This window comes from Lissotriton helveticus, chromosome 7, assembly GCF_964261635.1.
Source record: "Lissotriton helveticus chromosome 7, aLisHel1.1, whole genome shotgun sequence".
NCBI classification, from domain to species: domain Eukaryota; kingdom Metazoa; phylum Chordata; class Amphibia; order Caudata; family Salamandridae; genus Lissotriton; species Lissotriton helveticus.
The window spans coordinates 1786667260-1786690893 of record NC_136068.1 but is presented as its reverse complement, the minus strand read 5'-3'; positions in this window follow the sequence as shown (position 1 = coordinate 1786690893).

The window sequence follows — 23634 nt, the reverse complement described above, 5'->3', positions numbered from 1 at the left end:
TAATCATTGTCAAAAGAGGCATATGTTGGTCTTTCATGTGGATGATCTACCTTTTGTTAGGGACAGGGTTTGGACATTGCATCCATGTGCCTTGTGTCAGGATACACATTGTACTTTCTGTTGTGGGTATGTCAAGTCTCACATCATGCACAAACTGCCTACTACAGGGATTGTGTGGGCTGCCGCCATTGTCCTCGTTTCCCCTTGCTGGTTCCTTGATGCGTGCAGATGTGACGCTTCACTTACATGTGTGAAAGGGTGTTATTTGTGGGTCCTTCTGTGGACATATAGTACTTATTTGTTGTTCAAAGAATGCAGTATGCAGGCACTACGTACTCACCTGTCCCATGTTTAATTTCACATTTTAACCATGAAGTTACTACGGAGCTGCAATCATGAGGGTGGAGGGTGCACATTGGCATTTGGAGTACAGACTTCCCCCTCACACCCACCCTCCCTGTGAAGATGGCTACCTACCTGTAAGTTTGAAGAGGGAGATGCACTGGTCAGCACATGGTGGGGGGACTCCATCTTGCTCTGGGATGGGACAAGGGGGCCTTTTGGGATTTGGGGTGCTGGCCTCTCACACACCCTACCCTCCCTGTAGACATGGGGGCCTGTTGGGAGTTATAGTGCTGGCCTCCCACACACCCCCACCCTCCCTGTAGACATGGGAGCCTGTTGGGAGTTGTGGTGCTGGCCTCTCACACACCCCCACCCTCCCAGTAGACATAAGGGCCTGTTGGGAGTTGTAGTGCTGGATTCTCACACACCCCCACCCTCCCTGTGGACATGGGGGCCTGAAGGGAGTTGTGGTGCTAGCCTCTGACACCCCCCCACCCTCCCTGTAGACATGGGGGGCCTGTTGGGAGTTGTAGTGCTGGCCTCTCACACCCCCCTCCCTGTAGACATGTGGGCCTGTTGGGAGTTGTGGTGCTGGCCTCTCACACACCCCCACCCTCCCTGTAGACATGGGGGCATGTTGTGAGTTGTAGTGCTGGCCTCTCACACACCCCACCCTCCCTGTGGACATGGGGGCCTGATGGGAGTTGTGGTGCTAGCCTCTGACACACCCCCATCCTTCCTGTAGACATGGGGGCCTGATGGGAGTTGTTGTGTTAGCTGCTTGACCACATGTAAGCCTGGGAACGTAGGAGGCTACATTTGTGGTTGATCATGGTGGGTGCATTTGAGCCCTGGGTTTCACATTTGGGTGACTGTGTGGTCCACATGCATGGATTGCAGCCTGGGAGATGTGTCTTAGCAGTTGTGCAAGGCAGGACATAACAGTGTGATAGTGGTCATTGGTTTGTACTTACCAGCCTCCACTCCCTCATCTATTTCTTCCAGGCTTTCAGGGTGCAGTGTGCCTAGCACCTTCTCCTCCCATTCGGTGTATGGTATTTGATCCATGGGAGTGCCACCACCGGTGTCGTGTGCCCGCAGGTGGTTCTTGGACCTGATGCCTTTCACCCTTGCCTTGAGGTCGTGCCACCGCCTCTGGATATTGTGTTTGGTGCGTGACACGGTCCCTGAAGCATTCACTCTGGTCACTATCCTGTCCCACATAGTGATTTTAGTTGCCAAGGTGGTCTGCTGCACTAGGGTACCGAACAGATGTGGTTCGACATGGATGATTTCATCCACCATGACCTTCAGCTCACTCTCTGTGAACTTTGGGTTTTTCTTGGGGGCCATGGTGTGTGATGTGCAAGGTCTTGGAGGTGTTGGGTGTGCAGGTGTGTGGTATGTAGGGATGGTGTTTTGGGTGTGGTGGGTGTGTTGGTGTGCAGGTTGTATGTGTGTTTGTGTGTGTCTGTTGTGTGTGATGTGTGCCTCTTTCTTGCAGCTTTGCTGTGATGCAAAGGATTGTGGTAATGGGAGGGATTCATTTTATGCTCGGTGTGGTGGTTGTGTCCCAATGGTTTTTTGCAGTCAGGTGTTCTGTGGGTGAGGAGACTTGGATACTCTTGTTTGTGCTGGGGGTGTGGCATTGGGGCGTGTAGTTGTTGGGGGTCGGTGTTCCAGGTGGGTGTGTGTCCTGTTTTTTTGGTTTACTATTTACTTCTGTCCGCCATTTTTGTTTCGGTTTGACGGCAGGGGTGATGTTCGTTTGGTCCTTCCGCAGCCAAGCTCTGCTTGTCGTTGTTTTTTTGTCTGCGGCGGTCGTGGACGGTGGTGAGTTCCATTGGGATGGGGGGGTTATCCTAATCATGTGGGCGGTCCCTCTGCAGGTCTGTAGGAGGTTGGGCCTGTTTCCGCGGGCATTGCATCTGCGGCGGAAGGTGTTTCTGTGGTACCGTCCACGTGCGGCGGTCTTTGGTGTGATCCGTCCGCCTCGGTCAGTGTGTGATGGCGGAAGTATCCTAATCGCACTGGCGGATTATACATGGTGCGGTCAGGAGTATATTTGCCGCGACCATAGCGGTCGGACCCGTTTCCGTCCGCCATCGTAATCGACCTCTTTGTTTGGAAAATTTCGCTAAGATTCGTCAAATGGTGCTAAAGATATTGTCAAAAGATAAAAAGCTTTTTGAATAGAAACAAGGTCCTAACTATAACCCAGATACACTCTCTCTTTGACACTTGAGTTGAAAATGTGAAAGTGAAATCCCTTTAGTGCTCCCAGAGGGATATATCCCTGCAGGGGGAGAACAAGACCTTCACCCCTCTGCACTGGCAAGTTAAATGTTTCAACCCCGGCCTAAGGAGTTAATGTGGGCAATGTATGTTTAACACAAGTAGTCAGCCATTTAGAGATGACTGGTGACAGACTAAACCTGCATACATCGTTCCCAACTAGTGGCCAGCCTATTCCTTCTCAGACTCGTAACCATGCAGAGATCAGGTGAAGTGCGTTCCTTGGTAATCTTCAAATACAATCAGCTTTAGTAAATGACTCTTCAAAAATTCTTCTTCAGTTGTTTAGGATTTAATTGAAGAAAATAGAAAAAGACAATACAGAAGTAGTGAGGGCTCAGGATGGCTTCTCCAACTGACAAAGCAGAGTTCCAGACCATCGCCCATGCATTCCAATCATGATAATACATAGAATACATGCACAGGTCGAAAAGAGAATTCCATAAATAATCTGTAAAGCAAGAGCACTAACAAAATTATACTTTAGGATAAAGAAACCCAAACACCACATATCTCCCCCTTTATCGAGATAAAAAGGAGAGAACCAAGAAAATACTTAATCAATGAATCTACTGGGGATTCACTTAACTCTTGAACTTCTTCTTACAGTAGAAGAATATTGAAAAGGCATTTGTGCACCATGATGAATAGTATTTCTTTTGGTTTTAGCAAAATGACCAACATTCCACCATTGACCATTATCAAGTTTCACAGCTTGACCCCTAATGCTAACGACACATGCAGGATCTCTGAATTTGGAATTTCCCTTCTGTAACAACAAAGGATCCTTGACACACAGACAGTCCTCAATGGCAAATGTAACCTCCTTTTTGGTAACATGAAGTTTTGATCTTTCACACCTGCAAAGACTGGCTTCATCACACAAAGTCTTTGCTTTAAAGGAATCCTCTGTCACATTACACTCTTTGTTTGAAAGTTCCATCTTCCAAAATGGGTTGGGAGTGAAAACAACTTTTCTTCCTCTCACTAATTCAAAAGGCACAGAACCCGACACAAAGTGAGGAGTGGTTCTGTATGCCAATACAACATCCCTGAAAGCAGTCTCACACACCACTCTGGCTTTGATTGCACTTTGTATACACTCAATTAAAACTCTGTTGATTTTTTCGACTTTACCGTTGGTTTGTGGGAAATAAAGAGGAGTGCAAAGATGTTTGACACCCATCTTTGCCAAAAATTCTAGCATGGACACTGAAGTAAATTGTACTCCATTATCAGTTAACAGTTTGAAAACGAATAACAGCTTTAGTATTGGGCTCAGAGACACCTCTAACCTCCACCCATCATGATAGATCATCAATCAAAACAATTAAATATTTCCTGCAACTAGGAAGAATATGAAATGGTCCTAGAAAGTCCAAAGCAACTTTAGACACCATCTTTAGAGAGAACCTGTCTTAAATATTCAATTTCATTCGCTGCAAAAATGCATTTATGCTTTCTGATGGTGACACAATTATTCAGTAAAATAGTCAAAACTTGCTCAATTACATCAATGTGTTCCTCTTTTGACACAGTATGAAATAAAATATTGATTTGAAAGACAACAACATTTGAAATTCCTTGAAACGTATTTGTCATAACTTTATGGAATACAGACGCGGCAGAGGCTAGTCCAAATGGCATTCTACAAAATTGAAATGTACCATCAGGAGTGACAAAAGCTGTTAAGTGTCTGGATAAGACATCCAATTGTAAAAGGGTAGGCAGATCTCAACCGATAACCTTTAAGTATTGCCCGGCGTTAGTCGCCTCTCATACCACTCGAAATTATCAAACAAAGAGGCAGGCGCTGTAGATTGGAAGGCAGGAAACAGAAGTTTATTCCGACGGAGTAGAACACATCAAATCAGACAAAAGGGTATCTTCTCGAGGTGCTCTAACCGCATCCCTGAGGCCTGGCTCTTATACACAGGTTTATGGCTTTATTGTATGAAACACATTCTTGTCAATATTTTGAAGTACGGAAAGACATCCTCGGAATCCCCCCTTCAGGCCCGTTCCCACACACATTTACAGTAGAAGTCCTCACCCCGATCTCAGTAGGTGATGACTGTCGCGCAGCTGGATATTCCGCCGATTCCCGGAATGTGTGCGGCTGATCGGATCTCATGTGTTGGGGGCTTTGATCAGTCATAGATCCTTTGAAGAGGGACAGCTTCCTACTGTATGGGGCAATAAACTGCATCCGCAGGGCCAGATGATGGCCTGGGATCGGGCCGGACAATCGGGCACAGAGGAAGGGGGTTCATCAAAGGATGTGTGATCATGAAAGAGACGAAGGGAGGTGTTAGCCGGGTACGGGATGTGGCTCCGAGGCAGGGCCGCGCTGAAGGGGTGGTTTATGGCCCAAGCATGTGAGAGCGGGGGCTGTCAGTGCGCGGGGGATGATTGCGAGGTCGGAGAGGGAGAGAGAAAGACGCGCTGGCTATCGGCAGTGGGCAGAGAGGCCATGGCATTCAAAATGGCTGCTACTTACGAGCACATATGAGCCTGAAAAGGGGACAAGATGGCGCCGATAATGTTTACGCCGCAATCTAGATTTTAACAGTCCTCCCTTTTCAACATATCTAGCCAGCTTGTCAATCTATGTCTATCCCCATCATATTACGGATTTCTACTTCATACAAAGCTTTCATGCGTTCAACTTCGAAGTACAGAGTCTTAGGGCAGATACAGTTAGCAAAAAGTGAGCACAGGGGTGGCAAGCATTGAACACCCAGGCAGAATCCACATATTACGACAATCGGTATCAATACGATCATAAACAACCGCCACTCCCAGTCCTTTACAGCACTCCAGAACCAACTCCCAAGCGACCATTCTTCTTGTTCCTGATGACTTTCTGAGGAAAGTCTGTGGATGTGTTCAATGGCTTTGTAGACTGAGGGCGAATTTCTGGTATGTAGGTGCAGCAGCTGGACCCAATAATACGGCATGCTCCTCCACGATCCGCTAGAACAACATCTAGAACAAGACGGTTTTGAAGGGTCACCAGGCGGACCGCCTGAAGCTCGGCTGTATTGTTTGTGAGGATGCCAGCTGTAATGTTCATCGTCATGTCAACTGTCTGGGTCAAATGTCGGATGGCACGGCTGTTCGCCATCGGACCCCAGAGTGGAACAAGTCCCTTCATTGCGTCCAGGAACTGTGCTCCGGTGGAGTCGGCTTGCTCAATATCTCTTGCTCGCTTTTGTTGGTGATGGTATGCTGGGGCCGCATAGGTTGGAGGAAGGATGAAGGCAATGTAGCAGGTACCTCCCCAGCCCTTTGGGAGCCAAGTGTAGGCTTTTGTACCACAGACAAAGTACATGTTCAGAGAGGTGACAAAAGAGGGTGGATCAGTTGAGTCCAAAGTTCTGGTGATGCGGCAAGCGCTGTGGCCCACCAACTGTGTCCCAAGGCCTTCGATGCGTACAAGGCCCGAGATGTTGACGACAGATAGGGCCACAGTCAAGGTGACAGCTGCTCGTTTTCGGAGGTAAGAGAAGGTGGGTCTGGCTGGGTAGTTGAACACCTGCATTTCAACCCGTTCTTTGGCAGGGATGTCCATGTGAATAGAGGTATTGGATGTCAGAGGGCAGAAGGGAGCAGCATTTCTTCCTGTTTTGTTATGCCAGACCCCATGATAAAAGTGCGACATAGTTTTGCTGGAAGTGGCATTATCCTTGTAACTCTCTTGCAAGAGGATCAGCCAAGCAAGGCAGGAACCATGAACAGAGAAAGGTGAAGGGATGAAGGGCATGGAGTGTCCAGTGGCATGTGGTAACACCACAGATCCAGCAATTTGTGGCATTGGCGGCAAGGTTGTGTTGGTGCAGCAACTGCACGAAGGAGTTGTTCCAGAACTCCTTACGTCTTTCTCGGAGTTGAGGTGAAAGAGAGACCAGGTAGTGTTCTTTCATGGTGGTAGGCTGCGCAGTAGTTAGAAATGTCTTATGAGCTTGTGCGCTCTCTTCCACGATCCAGAGGGTGGTCATGAGGAGGAGGCAAAAGAGAAGGGCGATAAAGAGGGCAATAGTCTTTGAGCTGTGTATTTTGTCAGTCTTTGGGTTTCTGTAGTGGGTCTTCGGATGTCCGGTTGCTTCCATCATCTTCGTGTTGGGTGCTTCCATCATCTTCGTATCGGGCGCTTCCATCATTTTCAAGGGCTTCGGTAGCGGGCAGAACCACAAACTTCGTTTGGCTTCTCTCCTGGCAGCCTTAGTAGTATTAGGCCACCGCTCTGAGAATTGTAACTTAGTCAGTGGTCTACTTAGCCAAAGCTCCCTCCTTTCATTGCAGGTTATACCTTTCTCTGGATGGCACAGTGGGATCGGGGAATTCTGCCAGTTCAAGTGTAGTGTAGTTCCTATTATCCCAATAGGCTCTGCGCATTGGAATAATATCTTCAATAGTATAGACGTAGGACTGTGGTTAACTAGGTCTTCTACTGACGATATTAGACTTAAAGTTATGTGTGCCAGCTAGCTCAGAGTTCACTAGAAACTTTCTCGAATAGGCAAGGAGGAGTTTAACCTCCCTGGATAGACAAGAAGGGATTTAGTTTCTGACAACCATAGAACATGACAACTTTGCTCTCCCCTAATCAAGAGTATATCTCTAGAGTTGTGTGAAAACAAAAGACAACTATTTTACTCAGTCAGTACGTGCATTCTTAGTTTCACCAGTTTGTAGAGAAATAAGAGATGGGCGTGCTTCAATAAAAAGATGTTATTTATTGATCAGTCTTTTTTCTCATACAAGAGAAATGAATCGCTATTATTGCAATACTTATAGTTAAGTAAAGTGCATACAGTAAAAACAGAATTATAAAATAATACTGTAAAAGCATTTATATGGTTTCTTAGCCATATGATACTTAAAATGGATAAAAGATATACATACATATATACATTGACTAATCGTACTCGACTGGTGCTTCTAACTACGCCTACCCCGGTGTACCTGACCTAAGCCTAATACTTGGGAGGGAGTAAGTAAGTAGCAGTTTAAGTTAAGTTTGTTTTGCCAAGAATCTGACTCAAGAATTCTCTGTAAGGGGTTAGTCAGTCAGTACCTGGGATTTAGAAGGCTGGAGGGTTGGTATCTCTGTCACAGGACTCGGTATCCCAGTTACCCGCGAGGGCGGCTGGAAACGCCGGAGGCTGGATTTCTCGGCAGGAGAAAAGGCAGCGTCTCTCTCAGCGCGTCAAAAGGGAGGGGCAGCGTCCGTGGGCTTTTCTGCATCAGCTGGGCTCTCCGGCAAGTAGCGCTGCTCCAAGCTCGTCACCACCGTGTCTTAGCTTAGGGCAGCGTCGGTATATTTATACCTGAAAGGTGCCGTGTTTGACGTAAGGATGGACATAAGACGTCAGCAAGAATGTCATAAGGACTGGTCGTTCTTACATTCTTTGCAGGAGTTCTCGAGCGAAATCAAAACAATAGCTGCGGGGGATTTCCCAGGTCTGTTGGAGGTTTGATTTGTTTTGAGAACTCGGTGTGCTTCTCTAGGGGGCTGAAGGGATAGTGCTTGCTTAATGTGACAGCATGCGCTATGACCTAATCTGAAGACGGGTTTCTGTGCCGGTGTATGGACATTAGTGAATTAATAACCGGACAAGGGTCAGAAATAGGAGTATCAATATAGGTACCTAGATAAACACACTACACCCACTCCACGAATTTATGTACATATTCACTAACCTAAGCAATAGTAAACATAACTAACAGTGCATGTGTATACCGGACCACCCCAAAAACATTTTCGTATTTGAAAAATGGTGTATGCGAAATGCACGAAATGAGTATAGGTACTGTATGTATTCAAGCAGTATAATTATTCAATAAGGAGATGCACATTTTATATCGGCATGAATGATTTGCGAAATTACACATGAAGTGGCTCTTGATACAGAAAAAAATTGTGAGACCATCTCATCACATATAAACACAATGAATTGCATATAAACTAGAGGTTGAGGTAATGTAATGTCTCTAGTATTCCTAAGAATAGAAGTTCTGTTCTCTAAGAATAGTTTTACTTTAAGCAGAAGATAAGTGCCAAAAAGGTAAATATTTTGGAATTGGAAAAAAGTTTTCGCTATTCAGGGGAGAAGAGAAAAAATAGTTCACAGTGACTTTGTTTTCAAAAGACTGAAGGCCAAATTCAGAGTTCAGGGAACGCCGTGTGCAAGTTTGTTTAAAATCATTCTCTCTGTTCCGGTGAAAACATCATTTCAGACAGATTCTCGAAAAAACAGTCTACAGCTTCTGGTGAAAGTTCAACTAGGTTAGAAAATGTCGCTACCATGCAGTCACGCGCATGATTGCTTTCACTGATGGTTTGATCAGAACTGCTTACAGAAGGTCGTACCTGGTCGATGCTGCCTTCATCTTGTACTTCACTACCCTTCAATCGTAGTGGTGAAGTTTCCACGAATGCCGTCATCAGGATAGGTAGCCGCTGGGGACAGCACAATGCATGAGCCTTTACTGGACCCAACAAAGTATCTGCATCCAATGGTACGTCTGATTGTAGTGTAAGACAGGTGTCCAACACGCATTCTTCGCCGCATAGCATGCACCTTAATACAGGCATAACACAATTCTGCCAGATGGGTCTGAATGAAAGAAACCAGGTCATATTCAGATCTCGTAGCCGGGCTAAGCCAAGGACTTTAGTTATGCGGTCCCGGTAGCGGATAGCTAGGATTGTTTCTTCCATTGTTGCTGGAGTCTTGTCTGTGACATGGCTTGCCATAACGAAGCAAGAGTAGCAAGAATAAAATGCCTGCTACGAGTCCCAACAGGAGTGGAAGTCCGCCAAAGATGGAATGGACGAAATTTGGAAAAATACCCAGGATCGCTTTGAATGGGGTTAAAGCGCCTGAAAAAACTGTCTTAAATACACTTGCAATACCACTTGTATCAGAAATATTTAAGATTTCGTTCAGCATTTCTGCGAAGTGTAGGGGGCAATTTGTTGATAACATTGAATGAATCTCTGTCGTTGTCCTTGCAACTTGGAGATCATACGTTTCTTTTGATGACGTCAACTGGGTTGGCGTCTGTAGGAGCACAGTCTTCATTCTGCTTAAAGTATCAATTCGAATGGAAGAGATTTTTAAACTGGGCCATAACCTTCCCTCCCTGTCTGGAGCATCATTCGGGAACAATACTCTTTCACAGCACATGACCCTGGAAGTCACGCTTACGAGATAAGGTTTTCCTGGCAGCAAGCCACAACATCTGTGATCTACAATTAGAATGTAACTCCCGTTCGAAAGTCTTCTAAAGAATGGTTCTATTTGTGTTGCAGGTGTGCCTAACTGGTGACATGAAAGGTTATTTGAAGTCCCTTCACAGGCCCCATGCAAACTAATACCCTGACACAGAAGTATGCCACTGAGTGATTTTTCACAATTATTACCACTAAGGAATACACTCTGCCCGTTGTTACTGACACATGAGTGTGTATAGGGCAAGTTCCATGTGGACTTAATGTATTCTTTACCCAACCTTTCATACTGGCCTGCCTGTATATATTTTTGGCAGTATTGAAACTGGAAAGTTGTTATCGGAATATTTATTATCCCATGTATTATCCATTCAATGACAGGTCGTTCTGACATTGTCAATGGTAATCTCTCAAGTTTTTCAATGCTCAGAATTGTATAGTCAGCACCCTTTTGTGCCAAACTGATTTGTTTATCAGTAAGGTTAAAGATATTGAATAGTGACGTTGTGTTGATTAAACGCCAAGGCACATAGCCTGAACGCAGATTTTGTAACATCCAGCCAAGCTGTACAATAGAACGCAATTGATACTGACCGTGTTGCAACATCAGTAAGTCTTGTTCTATTATATCGATTGCAGAAGATACAATACTGTCCAGTGAATATATTCTGGAAGACAGAGTCATTAACCCATTGCCCACAACAGAAAGTGATTTTTCTAAATTAACACGGTCAATTTCCCGTATTTTTTCTGCTGTCTCAATTTGAGTTACTTTCCAGGCTTCGTTGTAACCTGCATATATAGAGGCCGCTATGAAACGTTTTAGACGCTGTTTGCGTGGTCCTATGATGAAATCACGCAAGTCAGCACCTTCTTTAAGTAAAGTTAAGTGTTGCTTAATTTCTGACAGTGTGGATGTATGTAGCCATTGAAGGCAGAGTTTCCCCACACTATAAGTAGTTACAATCCCTGGATGTTGTCTCTGGGAGTTTCTTGGGTCTGGCCTGGTCAATGTGAACCCCTGTATTTTGTTCAGGAATCTGTCTTGACAGTTATTTGTGTCTGTGGGCCAGATCAACCATTGTTTCCAATCAGCATGTGTTCTGTTTTGGTTTAAAATATGGGATATGTCTATCTCAACCTCCGTAGTGCTATTACTGTTAGGTGTTGGTTTTGGAATAGACGGTTTATTTAAGTCTTTAATTTTGGCTAGGCCAAGACAGGATGTCTGTTGAATTGTATCATTCAAAAATATAATTTGTTCTGGGATCATGCAGGCTCTAAATAATGATTCTATACCTTCCACTTGCCAATCTTTTGTGCCCCAGATCGTTTTCGTTTCAATGTTATTATTCCAGAAATCAAAACCGAATGTATTCATTTTTTCAAAAAATGAGTCTGAATATATCAATTTTGTGTTTGTAAGCATGGTTTTCACTCCTGTCTTATTTAACAATTTGAAATAAAATGATTCTGCATTACTTGTGTTGAACCCTGAAAAATATGAATATTTATCAAAAAATGTCTTTGAACTGCCTTTTGGTGGAGTTGCACAATGTTCCCATTGGTTAAAATTTAAAACATTTCTAGGTTGAGTAGATTTATGCAGATAATGGTTACCATAATGGTTATAACAACACATTTGATCGTAATTAGATGAACCTTGTAAATAATCATGTTCTGTGAATTTAGCTGACATTACTAGATCAGACATCATATCATTAATACTTTCAAAGTCCCAATCATCAGCAAATGTGCTTGGTTTTACAAAGTCACTTAATGAAATCTTGAATTGATGAGGATACTTCAGGAGCTCAACCGGACAATATATTTCGTAATCAGTTTTGTCCCATGCTACCCCACCGGGTATAGGATTGGCTGTGAAGTTTACTGAAGAAAGTTCTCTTTTCTCTATGTGTGAAGACTTGTGTGGTTTCAGGACCAAGTGGATGTTCTGACTTGCTGTGTCCATTGTAGCATATTTTCCCTCAATGAAATGTCCCAAGCATAGTACCACGATGAGCCAAAGTATGAGGATGAATACTCCTAGTGCCACCCAAAGTTCAATCCATGGAGAAATCAGATAGGTTTCTTTTAGTTGATGAAAGAGTTCCTTTGCTTTATCTTTAAAAGTTTTTTGTTGTCCGCTGTTCCTCTGGTTCACTCAGATCTTCAGAAAAATCATCGAAGTTGATGAAGTAGCCTGATGCTGTTCTGTCAATTGTTTCAATTGCTTCTGGATTCCTTTTTGTTTTTGGAATTTTCTTTGTTTCATTAGCATAGTCTGTGATTACATCATTATAGACTGGTGTTTCTTGATTTAATATTTGAATTTGGGTTTCAAGAGGTTTAAGTTCCATGACTTTGTTGCATAGTCCTTCTTCTTTTACTGTAGGTTTATCAATTGTGATTAGTCTTTCAGTTTGAACCTCTGTGTTTGTAGCAAACTTTGGTGTTCTACTACTTCTTGGGAGTCCACTTGGCCTACTACTTGTTATCGGCCACATGATTGTGGTTTAACCAGGTCGATGGATACAACTCGGTTCTCCTTTTTACCAGCAAGGGGCGGTAGTACTACTGATCTTGTCCCGTTGACAGACAAGACAGGAACTGCTTTTCTGTAAGAAGGCCCAAATTCCTTCTTCACCGCGATCTTTTCTCTGACCAGATCCCCGATTTTTGGAATCCAGACAGGAATTGCTGGGACAGGTGGTTTCTCTTCAGTGGTTATTGGCTGCTGTTTCAACTTTATGTTGCTCAGGTCTTTTCTTGTTTCGTTTAAGTCCTGTAAAATAGCCAAACGATCTTTGATATCAAAGCATTTTTCTTTAACCACTGAAGTTTGACTATCAAGGTCCTGGATTAACATTCTAGTCCCAAACAATAGTTCGTACGGACTGAGACCTTTCAGAGAATTTCTTGGCAGATTATTAAGACTACGTTGGACACTTATTAAATGTGTGACCCACCCAGCTCCTGAACCTAATACCTTTGCTGTAATAGATTGCTCTATGCCCTGGTTTTTTCTTTACACCATCCCGTTTCCCTCAGGAAGGAGGTGACAAGAGTACCGCAATGCTATGCCCATGCTGGTCATGTCCTCCTTATAAGCTCGAGAGCTAAAAGCAGGACCCTGGTCAGAATGTAGCATGCAAATTGCGTATATGCCAATATAGACTCGCAAATCTTCGTATAACAGTTCAGACGTCAGCCGAGAGCTGGGGTCTACATTTTAAGTGAAAATAGTCTCTCCATGTTAATATGACGCATTATTCATACTGGGTATTTTATGTCGATAGCCTAATCTTTGATTGAGCGAAAAGCCATGGGATTACACCGTTTCGTTCACCACTGCGATCTCTGTTGCAGTCTTGACAATTTTTTGCAAATATGTGATGTTGCAGGCTCATTCCTGGCCACCAATATGTTGATTGTAATTCTTCTACAGAATCCTTAAGTTTAAGGTGTCTAAGACCCTCACCCATATGTGCGTCTGCTATTAACAAGCCTCTCCTGTCCATGTTTGGAATCACTCTATCCCCCACTCCAGGGATTCGAGCAAAAGGAACGGAGTTTGCATCGATTATGTATGTATAATTGAGTGGATACATGAGGGGTAGCACTGAGCAGTCGCCTTTTGATGACGTTTTTACCGCCAGCATTGTTTCCCCGTCAATGTATTTTACTGAACGCTTTTTTGTAGCTACGGGAGCCGATTTAGTTGCTTCCGCTTTGGCTGTCTCAGCCAATGAATTCCCTGCAACGTGAACGCCATCACGCTGATGACTCAGTGAGTGTATCACGTGAGTCTTTGGTAGTTCTTTCTTTAAAAGAACTATTTGTTCCCAAAGCGATTTTTGCTTTATTGTTGCACCTGTGTCATCTTTGTACCCGTTTTCAACCCATTTCTGCAAGTCGTTATTGTATGATTTGACGCAGTAATATGAATTGCACACTATAAGTGTCGGGAATTCGTGATCCGCATTATCTAGCGCCATTTTTAGTGCTATTATGTCAGTTTGTTGTTCTGAATTATTTTCCACTGAGTGTGTTTTTGAAAATAGAGGTTTTAATTTACCTCCGCGCCACAGGTCTTTCGTAATCTCGCATGTGGCGTTATAAGCTTGTTCTCCCCAAACTGAGGGCTGAGCATGTCCGTCTGTATGTATCACACAGGCGTACTGTCGTACGGGCAGAATGTCGATTGGCAGAGGATATTCTCTTTCATATTCTAGATTTTTTAATTTTGTCAACTCTGGATCAAAATAGTATTTCACTCTGTCTGTAGCAAGAGAATCTTCCCATTGTATCCATCTTAGATTTAGTGCCATAGTAGGTAAATGACATGGGGTTGTTAATGCCTCAAAGGCTGATTCTGCTGTTCTGACTGTAATCTGTCTGCCGTCAGCTTGGTATCTTTCTCTTGCTACAGCTGTTTGAACCGCGTGAACAATGTTTTCCTTAATGCTGAATGTTTTTTCAGCTTCTGTGTACAAATGTGTTTTGTATGCTATTGGTACCGTTTCTCCCTCATTAGAGGTTAGGTATGTGAATCCGCATCTTCCTGGGATGACTCGGATTACAAGGTTGCGTGTGTTATCGCGTGTTTGCAGTTTAGTTTTAACTAACATGTCTGTTTGTAAAGATCTCAAAATTTCTGTGTGTTTTTGAGTCCAGTTGATTCTTTTAAAATCTGGTTTTATTAGATCATAGAGAGGTTTAACCCTCTCTGCATAATTTATAATGTAAGTTCTTCCGAAATTTAGGAAACCTAGAATTGATTGTAAGTTTTTTAGTGTTCTAGGGGCTTGGATTACAGCACATTTCTCTAGGAAATCTTTAGCCAGGCTTTTGCCTTCACTTGATAATTCATATCCTAAAAATAGGACAGTCAGATGGGCAATTCTTGACTTTTTGAAGTTGAATTTATAACCCTCTGCTGCGAACCCAAGTATTATGGTGTTCACTCTTTTCAAGTGAGTATCCAAGTCATCGTCTGTTAGATAGATGTCATCGACGTAAGATAATGCCTCATCATCATACATTTGTAGTAACTCTGTTACCCTCGCTGAGAATAATCCTGGGCTGTTCTTGAACCCTTGGGGCAAACAACAGAAATTTTTCTGCGAGCCATTTATTGAGAAAGCGGTCAAATATCTGCTTTCTGGTGCTATATTTTGACAAAAGAATCCATTTGAGATGTCTAATGTTGTTTTGTATTTTTTGCGCACTATGCTATTCATTAGTGCTGCACTGTGTGAGTTTTGTACTGCAAACGTTTTGCAGCATGAGTTAAGGTGTCTGTAGTCCAAAACTAGACGATATGAATCATCTGGTTTGGAGACAGGAAACAAAGGATTGTTCATTTGTGAGGTGCATGTTTCAATCACCCCCTGGTATTCAAGTTGATCTAAGATCTCCCTGACCTGTTTTTTAGCTTCTTGCTTAATTGGGTACTGCCTCTGTGCAGTTGGTTGAGATTTTAACTGGATCTTGTGAGGAGGAGAGTCCTCATCCCATCCCACATGATTTTTATATAATGCAGGAGCCTGGGCTACTGCCCACTTTCTTGCAAGTGTATATTTTTTATGAGTTGGAATATGATTTGAGAAGGCAGGCATAATCATTTCTTCGCCATGAGGGCACTCCCTGACAAACTCTGGTGGCCAGTCTTTTTCAGCTAGAAGGATGTCATAGTCCTTGGAGAGATTATCCCAAAATAGACCCCTTATTTTCCTAGTCTTATCTCCCTCTATACGTAAAGTTATTTCATATATTTTATGAGGTTTGCTAACTCTGGTATCTGCAGTTTCCACCTGAATGTACTCATTCGTGTCCACTGTCTCCAGATGATTCATCAGGATCTTGCGAGCTTTGCTCACTTCTGCTGCGCTGTCTAGCATTGTCTGAGCCCACTCTCCGTTTTTCAGCTGAGTCCTCAGGATCCTCGGCATGTTTGATTATTTTAATGCTGGCTACCTTCTTCTTTGGAAATTGTAACTTTTTACTTTGATGAGCAGGTTCTTTGTCTTTGGACTTGACGTGCTCTTCCCTGTGTTCAGACCGTCCTCTTCTTTCCGATTTCTGCGAGGAAGTCTGAAAAGATCGAGAGGGATGTGTATCAATATCTTGATATCTATCAGGTTTCTTCAAATTATCCCTATTTCTAAGGTTGTATTTTTTCTCAGAGGGCTCCCTCTGGGGAGACTTGTTTCCTTGGTCCGGAGATCTTTCTCTCCGCCGAGGAGACCTTCCTCTGGACTGGAATCTTTTTTCTTTGGGAGTGGATTGTTTATTTCCATCCCAGTTCTTTTTTGAAGTATTTAGATTATTTTTAATGAATACCTTTTCAGGATTTTCTATTAGTTGGGGTTTCACTGGTTTCCCACCCAAACTATCTCTTCCTAGTTCTTCATAGGATTTTTCTATGATTCTGGCAAGTTCAAATGGTTGGTCTGCTATGTCTGTTTCCTTCAATCTTTGGCGGATCGCCACATTTGCTGCTTCCCCTTTTATGTTTGCTAGTAATATTGCCGAGACCTGCTTGAAGTCTTTCAGTAATTTCATACCCAGAGTTAAAGCAGGTTCTGGACCGTATTCATTTTGAATCTGTTTTAGCACCTCTGGTATTACCGCCATGGACGGAACACCATGTGTTTTTGTGTAAATGGAAGCAAAGACTGTACCCCAAGTGTCACAGTCCTCCACATGTGGTGCGATCCCCATTGGGAGACAGATAGTCAGAATTCTGTGTTTCTCCACAGGTGTGGTATCTGGAAATACCGCCTCTATTTGAGTGATTTTCTGTGCTAACCAGAATGGAATTTGTTCCCGTTTAATGGGTACTTTACCTAGACAGGACTGTATGTTCTGTGGTGTGATTTTATTTGTGTTCCCCTGATGAGGGGTCAGCTGTGGAATTTTAACAGCTGGTTGGACTGTTGAAGTCCGCATTACATATTGGACTAGTTGTCTGTGTATTTTAATCAGTTGTTTTAACTGTGTTAAAAGTTCTGGTATTGACATTTTTCCGATGTCTGGATGTGGTGTGTATCCGGCTAGAACCGGCCATGTCGCTCCTGGTCTACCTAGTGGACCGAGCCTGGTGATGTGATCATTATGTTTTAGGGTGCCTTTAAACCAGAGCAGGTGCTCTTGGTATTTGAGTGGTATTTCCACCTCCTCGAAAGGGGTGTACTCATCCGGAGGTTCCTCTATCTTGTAATAATGGAACTCTTTTGTTACAGCGTTTGCTGCTGGAAAATTTATCCATGAATAGAATACCTCTGTCTGCCAATATTCGTGTGCCTCAATTACGAATATGACTGTACCACCTCTCGGTGTTAGTCCATTTTCTAAAAGTTTTAAAGTTATAGTTTTTCTTATGCTGACCGGGATGAGTATTGCACCCGGGTCTTGCTGTAGGAGACTTGTGTCTTCCTCTAGGAGTTGAGCTGCTATTCTAGCTGTCTCCCTTTCTTCTTCAGTTTCTGACATCTTACTGTCAAGAAGATTTTTGTTGCAGATCAGGTTTTCACGGAAACAAAGATTAGATGCACAATATTTTGGAACACTGTATCCTTCAACGTTGAATAAACCAAAAACCATACATAGGAGTCTCCTCCTACTAAGTTTGGCGGATTTAACCTTTCACCCACTCCAGACGTCTTTGGAGTTTTATGGAAAAAAGGGTCTGTGTGAAAAAGCACGACTGAGTTACTCTAATGTCTTGTATTAGATTTATCGCCTATCCAAACCGTTGGGCGCCATGTAGTGTAGTTCCTATTATCCCAATAGGCTCTGCGCATTGGAATAATATCTTCAATAGTATAGACGTAGGACTGTGGTTAACTAGGTCTTCTACTGACGATATTAGACTTAAAGTTATGTGTGCCAGCTAGCTCAGAGTTCACTAGAAACTTTCTCGAATAGGCAAGGAGGAGTTTAACCTCCCTGGATAGACAAGAAGGGATTTAGTTTCTGACAACCATAGAAAATGACAACTTTGCTCTCCCCTAATCAAGAGTATATCTCTAGAGTTGTGTGAAAACAAAAGACAACTATTTTACTCAGTCAGTACGTGCATTCTTAGTTTCACCAGTTTGTAGAGAAATAAGAGATGGGCGTGCTTCAATAAAAAGATGTTATTTATTGATCAGTCTTTTTTCTCATACAAGAGAAATGAATCGCTATTATTGCAATACTTATAGTTAAGTAAAGTGCATACAGTAAAAACAGAATTATAAAATAATACTGTAAAAGCATTTATATGGTTTCTTAGCCATATGATACTTAAAATGGATAAAAGATATACATACATATATACATTGACTAATCGTACTCAACTGGTGCTTCTAACTACGCCTACCCCGGTGTACCTGACCTAAGCCTAATACTTGGGAGGGAGTAAGTAAGTAGCAGTTTAAGTTAAGTTTGTTTTGCCAAGAATCTGACTCAAGAATTCTCTGTAAGGGGTTAGTCAGTTCAGTACCTGGGATTTAGAAGGCTGGAGGGTTGGTATCTCTGTCACAGGACTCGATATCCCAGTTACCCGCGAGGGCGGCTGGAAACGCCGGAGGCTGGATTTCTCGGCAGGAGAAAAGGCAGCGTCTCTCTCAGCGCGTCAAAAGGGAGTGGCAGCGTCCGTGGGCTTTTCTGCATCAGCTGGGCTCTACGGCAAGTAGCGCTGCTCCAAGCTCGTCACCACCGTGTCTTAGCTTAGTGCAGCGTCGGTATATTTACACCTGAAAGGTGCCGTGTTTGACGTAAGGATGGACATAAGACGTCAGCAAGAATGTCATAAGGACTGGTCGTTCTTACATTCTTTGCAGGAGTTCTCGAGCGAAATCGAAACAATAGCTGCGGGGGATTTCCCAGGTCTGTTGGAGGTTTGATTTGTTTTGAGAACTCGGTGTGCTTCTCTAGGGGGCTGAAGGGATAGTGCTTGCTTAATGTGACAGCATGCGCTATGACCTAATCTGAAGACGGGTTTCTGTGCCGGTGTATGGACATTAGTGAATTAATAACCAGACAAGGGTCAGAAATAGGAGTATCAATATAGGTACCTAGATAAACACACTACACAAGTGTCTCTGTATCAGGGTAACAGCTCAGGGATGGTCGGTCTTTGTTCAGGAGCTCTTCTTGGGTGGCCACGTCTTCGGTCGTCATCAGGGTGGAGGAGATTTTCTTACAGTGGTGTGCGTGCAGCCAGTGTCGCTTCCCTTCCACCCGAAGAGCTGTTCGGGTGGTGATCAAGACTTGCCAGGGGCCCGTCCACCGGGGTTCCAGACTCTTTGCACGCTGGAAGTTTCGGATCAACACATAGTCTCCAGGTTTAATGTCGTGTCCGGGACCCCTGGAAGCATCGGGGATGGCCTGCAGCACCTGTTGATGGATAACAGACAGTGTTTTAGTCAGATTGTACAAATAGTCAGACATTAGAACGTCCGGGACGTCGTGAATGGATGTCGGTTTTGGTGCAGACCAAATGCTCATAGGTCGGCCGAAAACGACCTCGTAAGGGGTCAAATGGTGTTTGGTGGGGGTGGAACGCAATGATAGCAATGCCAGTGGGAGAGCGTCTGGCCATTTCAGTCCTGTGGTAGCCACAATTTTAGCTAGTTTGAGCGTCAGCGTGGCATTATGTCGCTCAACCAGTCCAGCAGATTGGGGGTGGAAGACTGCGTGAAATTTTTGTTTTACACCCAACCCCTTCAAGATGAGTTGGATGACTTCGGCTACGAAGTGGGGGCCATTGTCGCTCCATAAAATTCGACAAAGGCCGTAGCGAGGGAAGAATTCCTTCAGTAATACCTTTGCAGTAGCAATGGCAGTGTTGTCGCGAGTTGGATAGGCTTCACCCACTTGCTAAATGCGCACACGACAACAAGTACATACTTCAGACCGTGGCATCTTTCTAGTTGGATGTAGTCCATCTGTAGGACTTCAAATGGATGATTGGGGACCCCAAAACCTCCCCGGGGTATGACAGTTCCTTTCCCAGGGTTGTGTTGCAGGCATATCAGACATTGTTGGACCAGACATTTAGCTGAGTCTGTGATCTTGTCATTGTGCCAAACTTTGGAGACAAGTTCGGCCATAGGGGCAGATCCTATGTGTGCAGGGGAGTGTGCCATGGTCAGTATGGGGATCAGGTACAAGTTGGGTAGCAACCATTTGCTCGTGTCTTTTGTCCGCCAGCAGCCTTCATCGTCTTTCAGTCCCACCCGTGCCCATTCAGTCAGTTCGTGTGGTGAGCTGGCCATCTGGATGTCCCTAATAGTTTCCCTAGCATCCTTCCATTTTTCTGTTTGTGACCTGGTCACGTAAATGCGTGTCGTTGTCCTATTCTCGGCTGTGGTCCGGGCAGTGATGTCGGCCAGTGCATTCCCCTGTCCAATGATGTCCTTCACCTTTTTGTGTGCCTGGCATTTGATTACAGCAAGTTGTTTGGGAAGGAGGACCGCTTCAGTCAGAGCGGAGACTAGATCTCCGTGTAGGATGGGTGTGCCGTGTGAGGTCAGGAATCCCCTCTCCTTCCACAAGAGCCCGAAATGATGAACCACCCCGAAGGCATACTAGCTGTCTGTGTAAATATTTGCTGTCGTCCCTGCTGCTAGGATACACGCTTGTGTGAGGGCAATCAGTTCCGCTGCCTCAGCAGATCGTTGTGTGATGCGGGCGGTCTCAACTACAGTTCGGGCTGTGGTAACTGCATAAGCAGCCGAGGTGGTGCCATCGGGGAGTTTGATACAAGAGCTATCCACCCATAGCTCCCTGTCAGGATCTGGAAAAGCAGTGTCTCGGAGGTCAACCCTGCTCCTAGTCTGTTCGTCCATGAGGGTCACACAGTCATGTATAGGGGACACATTGGGGTTGGTTTCTGGTAGGGGCAACAAAGTGGCCGGATTCAGCGTGGTGCATCTTTTCAGTGTGATGTGGGGTGCAAGCAGAGTCAGTTCGTACCCAGTCAGTCGTGCACTAGTCAGATGCTGCGTCTTAGTCTGGTTTAGGAGGGTGTCAACCGCATGGGGCACTAACACCGTAAGGGAGTTCGAGAGCACGATCCCCTAACTTTGTCGGATAGAGATAGCAGCTGCAGCTACAGCTCGAAGGCAGGCAGGCATAGCTCTGGCTACGGGGTCAAGAGTGGCAGAGAAGTAGGCGCATGGGCATTGCTTGGGGCCAATGGACTGAGTCAGGACAGACAAAGCACACCCCTCCCTTTCGTGAGTGTAGAGGGAGAAGGGCTTTTTGTAATCGGGGGTTCCTAGGACTGGTGCAGAACAAAGGGCGTCTCATAGTTCTTTGAAAGAGGATTGGCATTCAGGGGTTCAAGGGAGCGGGAAGGGGACATCTTTAGCCAGCAGGGAAAGTAGTGGTTTCACAATGAGGCTGAAATTTGGCAACCACTGTCGACAGAAGGAGGTGAGGCCTACCAGGGAGCGGACTTGTTTCTGGGTCTTAGGGACAGGGGTTTCTAGGATGGTCTGAATTCGATCGTGTGTGAGTTTCCTCCCGTCTTTGGACAAGAGGTGGCCTAGGTAAGTGACCTGGGGTTGGCAGAATTGCAACTTCTTCTTGGAGACCTTGTGGCCATTTTCCGCGAGGAAGTGCAGGAGTTGGATGGTGGCTGTGACTGCAAGTGGAGTGGTGTCGGCCGCTAAAAGGATATCATCAACGTACTGTATCAACACCACTCCATCCGGTAACTGGACTGCGTCCAGTTGTCGTTTGAGGGCCTGGCTATAGATGCTGGTACTTTCAGTGTAGCCTTGAGGTGCGCTACAAAATTTATATGAGCGGGCTTTTAAGGTGAAGCCGAAAAGATAGCGGCTGTCTGGGTGGATGGGGATGGAGATGAATGCGTTCTTGAGGTCGATTACAGTGAAGGTGGTGGCGGTGGAAGGAATTAGAGTCAAAATGGTGGTGATGTCTGAGACTACGGGGTACTGGGGTACAACTACTTTGTTGACCTCTCGTAGGTCGATGATGAAGCGGTACGCTTTCTCATCTCCCTCACCCTGCTTCTTTACAATGGGTAGGATAGGGCTGTTGCAAACATTGCTAACTACTTCCTCTACCACTCCTGCATCTATCAGAGACTGGATGATCTTTACCAATGCCTTCTCGCCCTCGGGCGATATCCGATATTGTGGAAGTTTTGGGAGCACTGCGTCCTGTAGAACAGTTATATGCACAGGGTCAATCATCATGCGTCCTACGTCCGAGTCAGTTTTGGCCCACAGGTACAGAGGCAGAGTGTCGAGTAGGGACAAGTCAGCATCAGTGATGGAAAACATGCGTTGTGTGGGACAAGGACTGAGCAGAGTCGGGTTGTCGTAGAGAATGACTCGAACTCCGTCTTGTGAACACCTAATAGTAGCTCGGAAATGTTTCAATAAGTCAAGTCCCATAATGGCGTCGGGGGTGTTGGATGAGAGCAAAAATGTTGTGTCAGTGGTGTTATTTTCCAAGTCAAAGGTGATCAGTGTGGACAAGGGATTAGTGGAGGGAGTTCCATCAAAACCTTTTGATGTTACATGTGAGCCAGACAAGGGTGCCCTTGGAATCAGTCGTTTAGATAACGCACTACGTGTTGCGCCAGTGACTACCAAAAATGGAGACTTCGTACCCAGGACCTTAGCGGTGACATAAGGACCTTGCTGGTCAACATGGATCTCGACTGGATCCCTCCCTTGCCCTTGGCAGTCCTATGCGAAGTCGTGGGTGTCGTCGCAGTCAGACTGTTGGTACTGGGTCTGTCGGGGACGGTCAAACGTGTTCGGTCTGCCTGGCCTGTCATTGTTTGTGTCGTTCGTGTACCCTCGTCCCTGTCCTCTATTTCTTGGCCCACTCGCTACGTCTCTTGTGTCCCTATTTTTGTTTGCTTCTTGCAGAACCGGGCGCTGGGATTTCCAATGACCAAATCCTTTGCAAAAAGCACACTGGTTCTCATCGATGTCTTTACGTCCAGCGTAGGGTGTGGATGGACGGTCTCTAGGGGGTGGATTTCTAGGAGCATTCGATTGGTAACTTCCTTTGTACTGTTCCCTTCCTATTGTCACCCCTTGCAATTGTGCGATCATCACCCTTTCTTTTAGGTCCTTTTTCTTTTTCTCAGTCGCCCTATCGTTCTCATTCTTTTGATGCTCATAGTACTGGGCCATCTGAAGGATAGCCGCAGGTTTGGAGGCCGCCAAACTACTCTCGCTAGTCTGTAGTTTCTGCGAGACATCCTGCGACAGACCTTTGACATAATTCTGGACAAACAGATGATGTCCGGTTGCAGCGGTCATGGCCTGGCCACTGTAATCGGAGAACACCGTCTCAAACCGGGAGAAGGATTCTGATACGTCTTCCTGGGGTTTCTGGCAGCAGGCCGTTACTATCGACCAGTCCACCTTCTTTTCTGGGATCAGGGTTTTCAATTTCTGGACGATCTTGTCTGGGAGGTCTAAAATGGATTTTAAAGGTTTCTGTCAAGGCTCTCGTTGTCTATCTATGCCATCGAGTTGTAACCAGGTATGTCCGAACAGCTCAAGGTGGTCGACTTTCCGGATTTGCTTCCACACATCAGCTGGCAGACATAGCCCGAAAAACAAATTGATGTCCGCTAGGGTCATAATCGTCGAACCCAAGGCTGTGCCTAATTCAGTATAAAAGGCAGTGGGGTTCTTTCGTAAATCAGGCAAGGATTTTCGGAAAGTCAGGATGTCTTGCCGATCCCATGGTTGGTAGACCCAGTTATA